This window comes from Liolophura sinensis, chromosome 12 (genome assembly GCF_032854445.1).
Source record: "Liolophura sinensis isolate JHLJ2023 chromosome 12, CUHK_Ljap_v2, whole genome shotgun sequence".
NCBI lineage: Eukaryota > Metazoa > Mollusca > Polyplacophora > Chitonida > Chitonidae > Liolophura > Liolophura sinensis.
In genome coordinates this window covers 11,358,143-11,377,166 of record NC_088306.1, presented here as the reverse complement: position 1 = coordinate 11,377,166, position 19,024 = coordinate 11,358,143, and positions in this window count along the sequence as shown.

Here is a 19,024-nt window from a genome sequence, read left to right as displayed (position 1 = left end):
ATAAGCTACAACTTTGTTTTCCGCTTTCTGTATTGGTCCCGCAAACGGTGGCTGCCGGCAGGGTTTTGGTAATAATTTTATTATGTAATTCCCCGAACGAAATTGGGTTTTGGGTGTAATTTGTTGCTTCCATTTCTGGAGCCAGAGGCAATTTATTTTGCCCATTGTAGTGTATAAAAGTTAAAAAGCTGACAAATTGGATACGTTTTTTTCCGGTCTCATAACTGCAACCCTTTGGTGTCGCTGCTTCAGTAGGTATCCGGTTATTGGACGTATGAACAGCCATGTCATTAATAACATATTCTATCAATTAAAATTCTGTCGTCATGGTTCGGACGTTTAAAACAAATGAGAATCTGCCATATCTTTGTAATGTATGATTCATTATTCATCAGCCTTCACAAGAGCAGATTATCCTTTTTTGGGTTTATTTTTCTTTTGTTAATAATTTTTAATTAAATAACAAACAGGTATCTGCATGAGTATCAAACCGGAATGCTAAGTAATTATCTTTAGCCTGAGAACACATGTATCGACTTCTCTGCAGTGACGTTTAAGTGACGTTTCAGTGACGTGTACAAATCAGGTCGAAATCTGAGACCTAACAGCGTCATTTTCAGTGACCTTTGTAACAGTCTGGTTCAACTCTTAAACACATATTGTTCTCCTGAGTCACCTATGTAACAGACTATATTCTTAATCTGAGAACACATGTCGGTTTCTTTAGTGACTTCTATTGGAGAGTTGACAAAATCTAGGAACACACACTGTTTCTTCAGTAACGTCTATATTAAGTCGTTTCAAATGTATACAGAGTTTGTGTGCACCTGGTAATTACGTTACAGGTAACATGACCCGGTAAATGTGTCTACGTTGACGTGGTAAATCGGAGTTTTACATTACCATTTTGTATATGTCTTGATGTGGTAAATTTTACGGATAACAAATTCAAGGAAAAAAGTAATTTTTGCTAGATTTTAAATATCAGTACTTCACGTGAGGAGTTTTATTATCTGAAGCTTCAGGCTTCAAACTATAAATTCTTTATACAGATTTATACAGATCGTGATAAAAACGATGAGTAAATCCAACTAGAAAACGATCAGCAAAAGATGAAAAAAGCAGTGGTGTCAGCTAACAGGGGTTACAAGCAGTGTTGTTTGTGAGAACCGCGCGTTTGAAACACTTACAAATAGCTCTCTACAAACAGTTTGTTTCATCTGCATGGGTTGCTTAACATGTCGAATTGTTAACTCTGATGCATGTCATGTGATAAGTAAACGACATAAACAGACACGTCATTTCCGGTGTAGTCTCATTTCGCCTACTTCTTTTGTTTGAAATTAGAAATTGGAGGTAGGCGAAATGATAATCCCCAAGGTGTGAAGATAACCATTTAATGGGATTAAAACTCCAGGGTGTAATCCGATTAAACCTCAGGGACCGTGTGGACAAAAGAATGACCCAAAGATGGACGCATAGATCATAGTATAAAACATATTGTTAGGAATGTAATACATAAGAGTGGTAAATAGATAAGTGATAAATGATGACAGTTAAAAATTACAAGTGTAACAAGAACGATGCTTTTAAGGATAGTTTTCTTCACGTCTTGAACTTTTCTGCTGAAAGAACTCGCCGTGTGTTCGTGGGGTTTCTCTCCAACGTGAGAGAGTATACGATTTTTTGTCGAAACCGTAGCTTTGCAATTCGCAACTTTACATTTCCATGATTCCCAATCAGATTTTTTTCTGTTCAGTCGGTATTCGTAATTATTCCACACAAGAGTTACCCCACCTCTCGTAGTTGGTATGAATTCAAGTTGTGCTTGCACTGCTGCCATGATGTTACTTAATGATTGTCTCGACGTCTGCGATCGTATTTATTGTGATAAGTGAGTAAAGTTCTGCCAGTGTCACTCTGATGCAAACGGTATTCACCATCAAGACTTCAGTGAGCATTGCGCTTCTACTAAGTTCACTCAGCCGATGAGTGAGAGACGCTCAGTAGGAACCCATTAGGGGGCGTGCCCCCAACCATCTACAGGATGCCTGTCCGAAAAATCTGAAGTAGGCGAAATGAGACTCATAAAGGTGTGAAAGTAGGCGAAATGAGGCTAAACCTCATTTCCACGTGACCATGCAGTTCAGTCGTCTAGTAAGTGTGACGTAACAAACAACGCTTTGGTTCAATAATCAGCAGTGAAGAACGCAGTTTCAGTATTCCTTTGTCTGTGAGGCTAAATTGAGAGAAAAAGAGACGCAAGGAAAACAGCGTGGCTCATTGTCATGGCTATTCACGATTCAAATTAAGGCGAGATGATTAGGAAAGGTTTACTGTGGGTGGTTGTCGGCCTCTTCTGACACAGAGGTTCAGTGTCCCCGGACGGAAGCGGTTCAGCCGGAGCGCATTTCCCAAGCCGCTGATGTCCTCTTGATAGAAGTGCTATGATTCTGAGCCACTTGCTCTCCACGAGAAAAATAAGGATGGAAAAGAAAAGAGAGAGAGAAAAAACACGAGAGCCTGCTTCGATTTTGTGATCAAAGAACACTTCTGCTGTATGCATGGAGTACAGATTTCTAGTTCAAACACACTGGTTCACAGACGTCCGTGGCTGATTCCATGGAGGTGCTATCACAATCAATAAGTATCGGTAGTTTCCAATTGACGCTATTGATCTGACTGCAGAGAAGCTTATCGGGAACAAGTTTATGAAAGACCTCAGAGAGCTGCCTAAGCGCACGGATCCTTCCGTCCTCGACCAGTCAAATATCCACTAATTAAGATGTTCGTCTTGAATTAGCTGACACCGTGTCACACCGGTGTCAGCTTTAGATTGTCCCTAGCAACCAAAGATATCAGAGTTTTCAGGCTGTCGCATGCAGATCTCGTCAAGGTTTTTGATGGGCATCTCACCTGATACCATTCCAGGTCTGATTAGAAATAATTGCCATATTGACCCAAGGATGCTACCAGTTATATCCATGTACTAGTCGTAAAATCCATTTTCTGCCCTATACACGAGAAACCTGACATCTGCGAAACTCCAGACGAATGTCCTTATTGCACAACGTATAAAAAGGCCTAATATCCGAGCTGAACCTCGATTGTTGCGTTTAAGGCCATGCAATGCGGTTATCTTTTTAAAAACAGCCGTTGCTAATTGGGACCTTGCGTGAGTAGCCTTAGCATATACTTGTCTATCAGCTAAAGCGCTCTTTGCTAAGGTTCGTTTCGGCTTTCTTCTTCCATTTATAAGCGATCTACATAAGAAGGACATACCTACTTCATTTATGCATATTGCTAGATGTTAGCTGTCTGTTTAAGGCTGTAGAGCCTTACATGAACTCTCACGTGTATTTCCAACCGCTTATTTAACTGGTTGTCACTGATGATGAGCCGGTTGGGCTGGGGGTGGGGGATAATTTTAAAATTAGTAAATTCTTGCAGCAATTTAGATGGGATTTCATCATAGATTATCACTGTAGCAACGAGGAATTAAATTTTATGGGGGTTAAGACCGTTATCTTTACAATCGCTATAGGATATACAAGATGCAGGTTCAATCCAGCCTTTGATATGAAATTTGATTCCTGAACTTTTAGTGTTCCAGGTATCTTGATAACAATAGGTGGTGCAGAAAGCACGTGAGGCTCTTTGTGCAGTCATGATCGTTGAGGACTCTTCGTCTTCCAGCAGTATATTGTGTGGTTATCGTTAGTTGCTTGGTAAACGGCGAAGGTGTACTTATCTCGGACACTCCGGTTTCATCCACCCGTAACTGACTCTCCAGCTCACGGCTTCCTGATGGCTTAGTCTTCGGCCATAAGTTGTAAGGTCTGCCAACCTGCAGATGGTCGTGGGTTTCCCCCAGGCTTTACCCGGTTTCCTCCCACCATAATGCTGGCCGCCGTCGTATAAATGAAATATTCTTAAGTACGGAGTAAAACACACCAATGAAAGCAAATCAAATCAAGTAACTGACTGCAATCGTATACAAAAAAAACTAGTTTAGCACCACTGAGTCGCGTTACATTGGGAAACAAAGTGGCGAAGTAAAGAACCAACAAATGAGTGAGTGCTTGGGGTTTAACGTCGTACTTAACAATTTTTCAGTCATATGACGACGAATGAGCCAGCGAAAGCTGGGCCAGAACAAGCTGATTAAATGAGTAATGACGGCATGTGATAAATGACTCGCATGAATTTGAACACCTCTGTCCAGTTTTCATGTATGGCACCTATTTTTCTCGGTACTGATTAGAGTGGGTCGTGGTAGAGCCGGCAGATGTCCTGAAAGGGTAGGACACCCGAGGCATTGATGCAATCTCGGTCAAGGACAGTGAAATTTCGGCAATGACTCACCTCCACTGTTCACGTGACTTTTTCATAATAAGTGGATGACGTATAGACTTAAAGACGTTGTTTCAGGCATTCGTATTAACATTTCCAACGATATTGGACGTTTCAGGTCAACACTAAGTTTTCTAAACAAACAGTGTTCAACAAACCACCAACGAATTAGGAAAGTATGTATGGTCAGAAATTAGCCCGAAATCATGTAAGAAAAAGCAGTCAAAAGTTTTCCATGATGCGGGAAATTCGTGAGAAATCTTTTACGTGAGCAAATACAATCAATTATCAAACATCGTGTACCATGCCATGCTAGTTTGTAAGTTGTCATTAATAAAAAAGCAATATGTATCCCAGTTTCTTTTTTATTGTAATTGTTCATATAGGCCTGTCTAACGTGGGGATTTTATTCAACAGTATGGCCTTCTTGGCCGAGTGGTTAGCGTTCTAGCACAGTTCAATGACTTAGGTGTAGTCACTGTGAGTTCGAGTACAGTTCATGTTGGCCTCCTTTCCGATCGTACGTGATGTTGTAAACTATCTGTCCGACATGCATAGAAACGTTCGTCATTTACTAACTAGTGATTTACTGACAATGAGAGAAAAGTTTGGGCCAACGGACTCAAAACTCTGAGGTATACAAATGAGCTAATGAAACTGATACTGGTTATATTGTTGACTATATACATACATACATATATAACTTTATAGCGTTGATGCCAGATGTATAGGACCGGAGAAAGACTAACGCTGCTGGAAACGTAAATTCGATTTTCAGCTTTGAAACCATTCAGTGAAAGTCAACCCTTAGTTATAAATGAGTGAATTCCAGTGATCAGAGTACACAGTGAGCAATGAAATAAATGAGTAAATGCAAATATTTATTTTAACAATGTCAATGTATTTTTCTTTGTTTTTAGGTATGCTTTTGCAGAATTACTCATTCATCATGGGGATAATTTCAGGGAAATTTGGGGGTTTTTTGGTTTAAAATTGATAAATTGATTCAAGCTGTTTTGCGATTGTAACACATTATGAACACGATTTGGGTGTTCAATACACACAAGGTGTACCGCCTCGTGCAACTGTAGCTGTTTACATGGTTAAACTATTTTCTTCTGCTGTAGATAATCAATCAGACATCGATTCCCACAAAACCGACTGAAATCCCCGTGTGCCCCTCCTACTCTCCTCACCCCAAACAAACCAAAACTGACTTTCGTGTGAAAATAAAAGCTTGCCAGATGTATGACTTGTATGAGTTCCAAGTCCCGCTGTCGCTGTGTTTCCGTCACGTTCCAATGAGACATGGTAATGCCGCGTTCCTAACATTCATTCAGTCGACAGCCGTTCCGCGACCACATCAAATCGCCCGGATAAAGAACTCTCAATGGCGTGGGTGTAAGCTCACAGTTGTAGTTGAGATGCCTAATTCCATCCCACATCTCCGAAAGCTCCAGAGGGACCGGAGATGGCGGCCTGAGCAGATCTGTCATCTCTGTGACCTTATAGAGTAAAACGTTTTTGGCATTTTAATAAGCTCGGCTTATTCACTTTGTCAGATGCGGGGGTGGTTTGTCGAATTACCCGGTATCAGTTTTGTCGGATGGGTTTTGGATTTGATGTATGGCCGGGAATTAACCATCTTGTTTATTAAAGAGCTATCACAGAAGTTCCACGTTTGACGTATAGCCGAATTGCACTCCGTCGATTCAACATGTAACCGGATTTAGCATTTTCACCAAAGCTTGTCTCATCTGTCCTAAAGATAATCAAAAGCTATTTATCATCTCCCATACTACACGGATATTCAAACGCTGTTTGTCACGTTTCAACTACATCAGATCCGCCTTTATGACAACATGGAATAACGACATAATCAGTTTAATATGTTAAGTTTTTTTTTCAATTCATCTGCATGAAACTTCTGGAACTACTTTTTTTTTTACTAATTAAGCTCGCATTATTAGTAGGAATACTCAAGTTAAGGTGTGTTACACGAAATGCCAAAGGTTGCTATTTCAATGATACTAATAAAGACGCCTGAACCAAACCGGAAACATTTCCCACCTAGAGTAATTTTTGCCAAAGCTGTGTAGTACATTGCTCGTTCCAATATATTTACGATCACGCAAACTGGCAACGTAATTTCCGTGTGTCGCAAGAGAACAATTGTTACTCCAATATATGGACCCAACTAACCCAGGAAAAAGTACCTTATTAACGATAACGAATTAGTTCAAAATACAATGCCATCCTGCACAGTGGTAGCAACAGTGGTTCTGTTATGCCAGGTCTATGTCGTTTTCACCGGATCGTGCAGAAATAATGTACTATGTTGCATTATGGTATCTTTTCCCGCGTACCAGTGACCTGGAGCCAAGCCAGATTAACCATGCAGTGTTTTCTCGTGAAAAGTGAATGTATGCGTCTAAAGACATGTTTGTATATCAGCCCATCAAACAAAATGGACATCCCGGGTCAATTGCTGCAAGGCCAATTCCTAAACGACATTTAATACAAACCACCAAATAACTAAGAAAGTAATTAAAGTACGAAATCGGGACGGAATCATGCAAAGAGAGGCAGTCATCAGTTTTCGATGATGTTGGAATTTTTTAGGCGAATGAATGAAATCAGTGTTCAGATCATGCTAATATATAAGTTTTCAAAATATGTCTCTCAGTTGCTTTGTTCAAATGCCCAAGGTGGATAACCATGCAACCCTTAGCCCTGGACTAAGTGGAAATAGACAAAGTTATGAAGCAGAGTGCCAGAAATTCTGGAAACCGTCTTCTAAAAGGCAGGTATGAACAACATGGGAATACATGTCTTATAAACCCAGGCCATAAGATCAAACCAAGTTTTATGGTTGAAATTTTGATTTAAGTCTAAGATCGTTTCTTGTCTCGTGCTACTTTAAGTGGACAACCTGCGTCTTTGGTTGCCTGTATTACTGCGATCAGTTTAACCCTTCTGTCACTGTGGTAGGTTGTTTCTATTTCCCACTTATCACAATATTGTCGCTTCTCTGGGTTTACTCTCTATATTGTAGTCCTTTGTTATTTTGAATTTATAATACATTTGTATTAGATATGCAGTCCCACTAAGTAATACTATTTCAAAAGTAGGCAATGTTGTACGTAAATGAGCCACAGGTACATTAAAATTCAATATCGTTAATTAGATAACACTTTAGCAATAACACTGAAAACTGAGACACGTGATAAAGAAAACGACATGCCAATACAAATGAGCCGTGATTTAATCTATCAAATCTATAGGAACCGACTGATAAGTTTGAATGTAAATTTCGGAAATCGCACCAACCAGATTCGCTTGCACAAACACTTGTGTGTTTGCGGATTATCTTGGCAACAACTGTACTCCTTAATCATTCATATTTATATTTATTTTTGGACTGGTATTTTTCGCCGTACTCAAGAACATTTCACGGTGGCGAGTATTATTGGGAGAAAACCGAACATAGCCCAGGGAGAAATCCATGACATGAAATCCTCAAACTTAATATTTCGTCGATATCAAATCTACTAGGCAATAACCTATATATATCTTTTTAAGCAGCAATTTTAATTCTCGCCACCTAGAAATACGCAGTAAGGGTAAAGTATATGATGTATTGATTGGTGTTTTACGCCGTACTCAAGAATATTTCACTCATACGACGGCGGCCAGCATTATGGTGGGAGGAAACCGGGCACAGCCCGGGGGAAACTCACGACCATCTGCAGGTTGGTGGCAGACCTTCCCAGTTACGGCCGGAGAGGAAGCCAGCCTGAGCTGGACTTGAACTCACATCGACCGCATTGGTGAGAGGCTCCTGGGTCATTAGGCTGCGCTAGCGTAATGACTCAAGGAGGTCCCGGTAAAGTATATGAAGAACCAGACGCGATCGTCATAGCTAGTTTCGTCCCTTCTTTCTTTCGCCTTTCTCACTAGCTCAACTTTTGTGATTAAAGCCAATCAAAACACATTCCAGGTTAACGCCTCCTATCGGACAATTAGTACAGTTTCAATTGTCATGGCTTTGCTTAGACCATGTTTAGTTCAACAAGACAAAACGCGCCTTTTCTTTATTTCTTTTTTTCTGTTTATTTTATTATTATTATTATTATTATTATTATTATTATTATTATTATTATTATTCCGTGCAACTGACAAATGAGGGATTCTTCTAAAAATCAGACTGGTCCGTCAATCACTACACCATAAAATCAGAACGTTTTGACGACGCATTGTGTTCAATTTCTATACATGTTCACCCCTGTATAACAGCAACGGGAGAGGGTACTACACTGTGACACTGTCATATTATCACAGCCAGATCAAATAGCGATCAATTAAACACCACTATAGGAGTAACAAATCTAATCTAAACCTCCTGTGACAAATGTATAACTACGCTGACATTTCGCCTCGTGGCATCTTGTCGTTCGGGGAATTGGCATCAGTGCTATTTTGGAGACGAGACTTGCGATTATTGACTTCGGAAATCCTCTTTATTGATATGATGTAAATTCAGAACTACTGCATGTCTCAGTTCAGAGTTAGATGGACCAATCAACTAAAGCTCGGCAACTCCTGGTCGTAATTTCCGGGTTTTCTCCAGGAACTCATGAACCTTAATCGCTTTCATATAAAAGAAAATATCAAATTTACAAACCTTGTATAAACGACAATGATATTCTTTTCAGCAGTCCCTTATATCATGGAAAACCTACATAGACAAATCTGATCCCAAAAAAAATACCAGCGTAAATAAGCAGTGACGCAATTATGGGTTAGGGCTGCTCAAGCATAGTCAACTGTAACTGTGGCCGGTGTACCGCCATTAGTGCACCCTCTTGTTCGCGAGTCGCCAAGATTTCTCGGTGCGTCTGTACCGACGATCGTCCTCATCGTCTTGTTCCGATGCACCTGCCTCACTCACCGGCTCACTATGTATAGCGGACAGTATCACAGGGAAACATATTGACTTCAGTAAGCAGGGCTGTGTGAGGTTCCTTAGACTGGCCCAGACATGGACGATGTTGATACGCTCCCGATTACTTAACGCTATCAGCTCATGCTGGCTTCCTCTCCGGCCGTACGTGGGAAGGTCTTTCAGCAACCTGCGGATGGTCGTGGGTTTCAAATAAATAAATAAATAACTTAACGCTATCTCTCCAGTTCAATGTACGTCTTCCAAAACATTGTTGTGGAAGATGAACGAAATAGCTAGGAGTGATGTGATATATATATATATATATATATATATGCCTCTATCTTATGAGATTGAAGACACAGTTGAGCAATTCAACCATTTATATATCGTCGTAGAGTTTGTATTTACGTTTTCTTGGTTCTTTGTTTCTTCTTTCTTTTGTCCTGTTTTCAACATCTGCAAGAGTCGACCACTTCCAATACTTCTCAGAATGCCTGTTTCAAGGACCCCAACTTTCGGACCTACTTTCATATTCCTCACAATGTCGGCACCGTCTACATTACTGACAAATTCCACATCCGATATTTTACGCCGTTATTTGAAAATTTCCAAACAATATGTAAACGCTGGCGTAAAATTATTGGCCTATTCACCGTCACATAAGGGACATTATCACGTCACATGAGGAAAACTTTACGGAAACGGCCGAAGATGTTGTCTTTGAGAACTCTTCACTTATACGAATTAAATAGTGTTATTCGTCGTAAATTTTTTTGAATCCTGGTGTTAGCTCTGTTCCCTAGGGTATCTCTCGTATCATTTTAATATTTCCGCGTAGCTTTTCTTAGGACTAAAGTAGCATTTTAAGTAAATGTGCGATACTAAACCAATATTCACTTTTTCATGTCACCGAAAAGTCTAGAACAACTGAATAGAAAGTCTGAATAAGACTCGCATGCCGTTATCATAGCTTGACATATTTGTGGTTTTGAGAGCGTTGTGGAGAAAGATCGAGTCTTCTATTGTGGTTCAAAGCAATATTTCTTCGCTACAATCGTGTGGAATTGTGAAGACAACCGATATTTGCCAGACATGACCAATGCGTCAGAAGTTTTTTTCTGACAATGGCTCTGGCAGTGAGCCAGATATCTACTCTATGAATAATTAAGTGCAAAATCGATCTGGCTGAATTCGATAATTCTTTCAATTGATTTTATAGATTCTGGTAAATAGATGTTTGTTTATTGCAATATTCACGAGATCGCATGGTTTGTGAACAGGCAGTTAATAAAGTGAGCTGATCAACTCCCCACCCAACCCCAGGACACACACCACAACCAGCAGGGTACTCATTTATATTCATAGATTTCACCTCAAGCGAATGGCGTCAGTAGGATCTCTGAGGCAACAACTTCCACTGTTAACGTCCCCCTCGTTACCCCGGGATAAACCGCTTTCGTGTCTTCTGGTCGGCCCTTACGTGTAACCTGACACATTGCCAATCAATGCCCACCATCCACTCCATTATCTGCTTCAAGGGGACTCGATTCCTTGCAACACACAGAGTGTCTCCGTGAACCAGGGCGTAACCTGCGGGAAACAACACCTGCTTGATGCAGCCCGTTTTGTCGTCGGTTGACGTTGCTGCGTGTCGTTTGACGTGGAAAACCTGGCGGCGCAAAACGTGACCATCATCACCCGTCTGGAAGGCTCCTTCGTTCCCTCCGCAAAGTTGTGAGTTGAATTGCGAAAAAGTCGATTCGCAAAGGGCGTTGTCTTCTGTCTCACTTTCTCTTCCTGCTTCCGTCTTCTCTCTGTATGACCCCATCTCCCAAAATGCCTGTCAAGTCGTGTGTATTCACATGGGAGCAAATCAGTCACAAATCCAAGAGCTCCTCTAAACTCCCCGAAGCCTATAAATTCGGAGAGGCAAGCAGCTCGATAATTCGAGGCCTTGATTGGAAAATAATTCCCTCGAGATAAAAGAGATGCATTATATACAGTTGTCTAGAGAATTTCTCTAAGGTAGACTGCCTCTTTTCTTACGTCTCCATTAGAATCCTGTTTATTGATATCACAGAGCTGCGGTCGCGGCAGACTTGAAGAGAGCACCTATACATGTGTAGTATCGTCGGAAATCTATATATCAGGTGCAGATTGTTTTTTTATTGTGTAGATCTAGCGTGTAAGGAAATATCCCTTCTCTTGCATCCTGCCTTGAGTCGATCGATCAGCCCTAAACTACCAGCACGACCCTTGTTCACATTCATTACGTCTATAGACTGCCGAACCCTCTCTAGTTGTAAACTCGCAGACCGCTTTCTCGCTTTACCAAAAACCCGACTGGCCTAACAAGGAACACCAAGTCATGTCCGCTCTCCTCGAAGCTCCGTTGAGGACCTCCGAGGCACTTTGATCCGTGAACAAGCTGATCATGGATTAATTAGACGTATAATAACGTCTCCCTCTGCGCGGAGAATGCAATCTTCTTGGTGGGGGTTTTTAGACGCTGTGGGAAAGGTGCCGTCGCCGGTGTGAGAATTACTTCTGTGAGGAATTAGAACGCTGTGCATGTCCTCGGTTGAGCAGCGGGTTTGTAGTTTGTTGATTCAAAAGACAGTGTTCAAAAGCTTTTGGAAACCTTCTATGTGAAGAGCGTTGTAAGCCCAGTTTGCTTTAAGCAGACGAGGCCTGGCGGGTCCATGTGTATAAGCCCCGTGTTTGCCTTCGTCGGCGGTCTCTGTGAAGCTCTGCTCTCTGGCGCACTTATCGATATGGACTAACTTTACAAACTGATTCTATAAGTTTACTCTATTGAATTTTTGGAGCTAGGGGAAGCTAATTGAACTGACTTCCCCCAGAAGGATTGATGGACTGACCTCTTCGGCTGCTGTCGACGCCTCAGGAACGCGCTAACGGACAGCAGTTAGTGCCCGCTGCAAGCTTTGTCCGTGTCGCCCTCTGCCGGTCTGTGTCTTCACACGGACCATTTTACCGGTATTCCTCCGCCGCCATCAAGACGTTTGTATGTTACCGAGATGCCGCCAAAGATATTGTGTATTTACGCACAGAGATATCGAGAGGTAAGCATTTTGGATTTCTTTACTGTTAAATTGACAGCATATATGTTCTAAGTTTTCATTGCCCTACTAGATTCTCCAAGCAAGGCACAATCAGCTCACGAATGGCGTAACAATGCAATGTCTTTGCAATTCTCTGTGTATCCGAGAAGATTGTGTTTAATGAAAATAGGCCTAGCGCTACAAATGAACCAAACTGATCACCTTGTTGTATGACAATGCAACACAAACATTTGGGGGGTAACTTGATGATGACTATACGAAGCCCACCGCCTGAACTCTATTGTTTACTACACAAGTTGGAAAATATTTGTATAACTTGTCTACAGATCCTGTTCGTAGGATTTTTCTTTCCGGACAATGCTCGAAAGTCCGGGGATGCATATGTATGGATTAACTGCGTGCATTGGGAATGTTTTGAAAACAACATACATACGAGTTTATCTCCTTTAAGCTAACATGCATTTCACGATGAACTGGAATATGAATAGCTTGGTTTCGATGCAGACCAAATAGCTCTTGATATATGGTTAGTAACTGGTCAGATATATGCATATGGCTATATTGCGTTCAATCATGAATCAATCGCACAAAGGCTATAGTCCTCAAAGTGTTCTTTGGCAGATTCGGTTAATGTGTCCTAAATGAGTACTTAAATAATTAATAATTAATAAATAATTAATAATTAATAAATAATCAATCCAACAATCAGATGAATAAATAACCAAAGTTTCTTATTTGCGATTGGCCACTGGGTTACTGCTAGCAAAACAGAAAAGGATTTCTTCCCATATCGGAAATCCATGTCTTTGGAATCATTGGGAATGAGTGCTAAGACTTTCTTCCAAGGCTATCCTGTGGGCTGTTCATTAATTGCTTAGCGCGCGACTCATCTTGAAGTGATGCCTTCAGGGCATGTTAACAGAAATATAAGATATTCTCAGATTTTGAAAACGCTTGGAATTGCCTCCTCAGACGATGGATATTTTGAATCGACAGTTTATTAACCGGCGGAATTTTTTTCCAATCATAAAGAATGTCCAATGTATGATTCATTGTAGTGCCTTGTTAATAAATTAAGCTATGCTATAATGCAACAAGATAGATTTTGTAGTCTTCTTCTTGTGAACTATGTTGTGTTTATGGACTTTAGAACCCCAGGGTATGCAAAATACTGGGTAATTGTGTGTTTTAAGAGAAGAAACGGAGGGACAGTGTTTTTCACATATATTTTAATTTTGCTTCGATATTATTTTTGTGCGGAAGTGGATTATTTAACTGTCGAGGAAGTTTATGAAATTTTCCGATGTCCCGTTAACACGTGTGCTTTTGAGCGTTGGAGTGTACCAAGTGATCATTTTAAGTTGCTAGCAGAAATCTTTGCAGTTTTTTGATAACTAAAAGTGATCTCAAGAGCCCAGGTACCAGTTGTCATGCTGTCACCAGGGTTTTGACATCGGGCGACCCTGTTTGCCCGCAGCTTTGATCAATTTTATATGTACCGGTGAAATATACACATTATCGTGAACTGTGGCACCAAATGGTAACTGCATGTTCCTAAAGGTTGGAGGCACTGAGAAGTAGACGTTTAAACGTCATTGTCTTTGTTTCCCAAAATTGCCACATTCCGTGCTTGAAAAGCCCGTTATCTTCTTCGATCAAGAATAATGGACCATGGATATTATATAAGAAAATATTGCAATATTTTGTCCGATTATAAGGCCAATGGAACGTGCAAAAGTTTGCAAAATTGATTTGCCGTATCTTTTGGTTTATATCATCTGTGAATTTGTCTAAGGATTTACGGAATGGCTGACCGTTGTCAGGTTCAGTCACTGAAGAGATTCATATTAACTGAAAAAAATATTTCAAGCGGCTGATATCTGTTAAAACAGCAGTCAGCTGTCCAAATGAGATTCCCATCCAATCTGGTTAATTTCACTGGTGGAATGTTTCCCAGTATTCCATACAGCCTTGATGGTCAAGTGATTCAGACGCTTTTCCGCCATAGGAGCATTGCGAATCCCATGATGCCAATTGTTAAATCCAAAGGTTGTCCGACTTGACAGCTATGTAGTGCTATATCCGATATTGCAGAAGATGTATGAGTTCTTGGAGGTTTCTCGGAAATCATTCTGAAATGGATGAGCTGAAAATACTTTTTGTCTTCTCCGGACTTCCGCATGTGTGATGATAATATATCACACATTGTATGTTTTTGTCCATCATGAAAAGACGATTAATTTGCGTAGAATTTCATAAAAGATCTCTTAAAGACACACCGTGCAATGGTCGCGTCGACCCGTCGAATGAAATATAGACCATGCGATATTTCATGCGATTGTAGCATTCCACAAATAGAATCACCTGAAAGCGCCATACGAAATATACTTGTCCTGTTTGTATTTCACTTGTCGAATCTGACGAGTTGAAACGACAAAATGCATCGGGTGAACACGTGGCTTAAGGAATGAGTGCGGGGTCACTACGTACCAGTGAGTACGAAGCTGTTGAGGTCTGCGCAACGGTTTGCCCAGGTTATATGAAGTCGTGGTGAATCTATATAAAGAGGACGGTGATCATTTTAACTCTTCCACGCAGGTTCTTAGCGGAGAATCATCTGAGAATTTGCAGATTTTGTGCAATGCATGTAGAGCGGACTGTAAACATTTGAACCATTTGCAAGCTTTGGACATTCCGAGGATTTCTAATGAACCTGTAGCGAATTATTTGCATAAAAAAAAATAAAATTTTGCATTTGTGCATTTCTGTACACTGTATAATATCCAGCTTTCATCATCTTGCAGCACAAGATCTGGACGTATTTCACAATGTTAGGAATAATGGCAATCAGGGTCCAAGTCGTGATCAACACAGTTCATGTCCTTATATTCAGTTTTAATTATCACATTAAATATCCCCTGGCTCCACGCGGTTTTCTCACGCCATTACGCTGGCAGCCGACGTAAAAGTATTTTTTTTTCTTAAGAACGGTGTAAAACACCAGTCAAATAAGTAAATAAATTGGTCACACTTGTACATACAAATAATTAAACAGAGTTTCCTTTTAGACCGTTTTCCTCCGCAGTGTTCCATTCCTCATCAACCTCCAGTCGATCACCAGTCAAAGGTTAAAACAATCCCCCTACCCAGGCCGTGAGAACCCTGCCGTCTGCTCTGTCTTACCCCAGATCCAACAACACCCCTCCATCAATGGCTGAGCTCGATTTGGCCAATCAAAAGATTCGTTTCTTCGTCGTGTTTCACAACCTAATTGCCGTATAATCCAGTTTTTTGTCAATATGTTCACTTTTCCGATCGAAGCCTATGTCCCCAGGGTTTGTGTTGATTTGCGATTTCCCGGATAAAGCTTTTGTTGTTTTTCGTGACATTGATCAAGTGGTACCTTCTCTTTGGTCGTCATGCATCTTTGAAACTGCATCTCTGAAAAACAGTAAGCCACAGGGTTGCAAAAGATGTTTTATTGTTTAAGAAAGTTTAGTGTAAACTTCCAGTTCAGCTATGTCTTTTGTTATGTTTTAATCAAATGCATAACAAATGCATAGAAATGACAATGTTGTATTACTGTATCATTGGCATCTGTACCTGTTAAAAACCATTTTAAATCTCATGCCGCTTTTTTCCCACTGCATGTACACGTCATACTGAGAACTATACCCTTCACATTCCTCCTTGAGTAATTTTGCATCGTTTTGCACCTGTCTAAAATCAATATCGACTGCCAGTGGCGGTATAGATATGGCTTAATTTCTCAACATTGATGCACAAATAATATCGTCTCCCTAATTATATTCACATTTTGTGAAGAATCAGTAACATTATATTTGAGTAAGGTTTGCCTCATTTGGTAATCCGGATTATGCAACATTGCACAAAATTTTGGTTGGAAATTGCCCATCTCGCAAACATTGTCTGTGTCGTTCCAGTGACTTATACAGGAAAAAAAGACGAGAAAAATGTATCTTTATTTAAAACATTATTTATTATTATGTCTCAAGCTGACGTGAATAAAGCTGTGATCATTATGGATTGCATCTTGCGTATATGTGCACTAGGTTACTTAGCTGGCTCGCCTTCCGTTCCTATGACAGTGGAATCATAGAACATGATGCCGAGTGGCATTTCCATGGCGATCGTTGTAGTTCTGGTCTTATTCCGAGCATAAATGTATATGTATATGTAACTGAGTGGATGGATATTGGCAGACTAGATGATATTGAAAACCGATATAAGCAAAGGCCTTTGCGTTTCAAGGGTTCCATTGTTGAACGTCTTTTAACGTGGTCCATAATGACTTAATTCACCTGTGATAACCCGTAGAGAATGTCCACTAATGAGCCATAAATTACAGGTAGGCTGACTGGTACACAGGTAAGGGCGGAAGTGGTCCGGGACACTGATTACGATCAATCTTGGAATCTTGTAATTACGTTTGCTAATTAGTCCTCAAGGTAATGGACCAATCTATTTGAACCATCCTGTAACGTTCCAGTAAAAATACCTGGCCATCTTTATCTGTCAGATGCATATACCGTCTTTCTCGAATACTACTTCACGATGTCTTTCTCCGGTTTTCTTTTTATTATTTCCTAATTGATGAGAAATTTTCGGATCAGATAAATGAGTTATTATCAGGTCTTGTAATCCTTTATTATTTATGTATATTGGTCTGTTAGCCATGAAATAAATACGGGAGGATCATGGGGCATGTTTATGAATTCGTTTATCCGTTTGATTGAGTGCCTCAGGATTAACATTGGCCGAAACATTGGTTTGATCTTGTTTTGAAGAGGCACTTTCTGACAAACGGATCCTGGTGACATCTTTATTATGCTGCCTCACTGAACCAATACACCAAACATGACACCTACCGAATAAACTAGGTACTGATAGTAGGACTTCCGATTCTTGCACCACCTTTGTCTTGCTTTCACGTGGATACGTCACTATTCTGTCACTACAGTTTTTCAGTCAGCACGGTGCGTTGAGTTACCACGGCATTTTCAGTCAACATGGTATGTTGTGTCACCACGGCCTTTTCAGTCAACATGGTGCGTTGAGTTACCATAGCATTTTCAGTGAACATCGTGTATTATGTCATCATGGCATATTCTGTGGACACGTTGTGTCATCATGGCATTTTCTGTGAACACGTTGAGTCATCATGGCATTTTCAGTCAATATAATGTGAAGTGTCAAAATCGCATTTTCAGTCACCATAGAGGGTTGAGTGTCACCTGGGGACTGAAAATTAAAAAAAAAATAACAACGCCAAATCCACGTCAGAAATACATTTATTAATCTCATTTTGGGATACTGCGTTTAATAGGTACTCAGTTGAACAGGCCGTTTTGACTTGGGTCTAGAATTGTTGCGCAATATAGTCTGTGTGTTTCATTTCTCTTGACTTTCAGGTGAATGTCTGTGGATTGCTTTGTTTGATAAGTGAACCTGTTTGTATCATTAGGCAAAATGGTTTTGCCGGTTCTGCAGTTAACTTCCGACTTCAGTCGGAAGTTAACTGACGCCTTATACGACCCTGGAAGGGTTAGCGTTCAGTTCCACAGCGGTGTTGTGACACCTCTCGTTCTTTCGTGTTCAATTTCCACTTTGTTGCTTTTAGCAAATTCACGCTGAGCTGAGATCTCTCGGTTTGATCTCTACAGACTTAACATGTTCCATGTGTTGAGAACGAGTGATGGATGAAATAGGAAACTGTGCAGACAAAAGAGAACTCAAATGAGTTGTAACATACTTTCTTAGAATTATACAGAAAATTATACAGAAATAAAATAGCATGTGGATTTCTCAGTGTGTGTTATGTGTTTTTCTTAAGTGTAACATCTTTCTGATATAAGAATCTTTGTTGTCCGCTACACAGCTCGCTTCCTGATCGCGTTATCCCCTTGCATCTATCACTCAAGCTAGCGCCCCACATGTTGTATCTGCCCCACTTGACTGTACCTATCGACCCACCGATTGTCGATTATCCTAAGATAGAACGCTTAGTAATCTATGTGCTCGTTTGAATAATTTAAACTCATGATCTGTGGTTGGCCACTAAAAATTAAAAGCCACCACAACAAGTCCGTTAAGACAGAGTTTCTGGGTGGTTTCCAGGAACGTTACCACCCTAATATGGTCCTAATTTCCAAACAAGCCTGTGTGGAATGGGAGAGTGTTTTTTTCTTCGAGCACACGAGTAGTGGGACATCACGTAGTGCCTTCAAGGCTTCCGACATTCCGGCATACGTCAGACTCAGTCTACTAACCAATTGGACAGCTCTTGTAGCAGCGCATCTTCAGGGCGAAGGCCGTTTTCAAGCAAAGCGACCAAGGGGTCTGTTTCACGCAGGACACTTAGAGTTAAACACAGATTAATACTACTGTGCAAACCATTGGCCCACTCCGGAAAGCCAGTTTTCACAGAGGGCATAATTTAAAACCTGATCTTAATATTTCGTCTTATATTTTTTCCCACATGAGCTGAATTAAAAAAATAGCATTTAAGACGTATTATGTTAACTTCTGTTCCCCAAACCTTCATGCTTATTATATTAAGCTTAATCCTGGTTTTTACTATACCATAAGCATTTTGTCATTGTAAATATATAACTGAACGCAT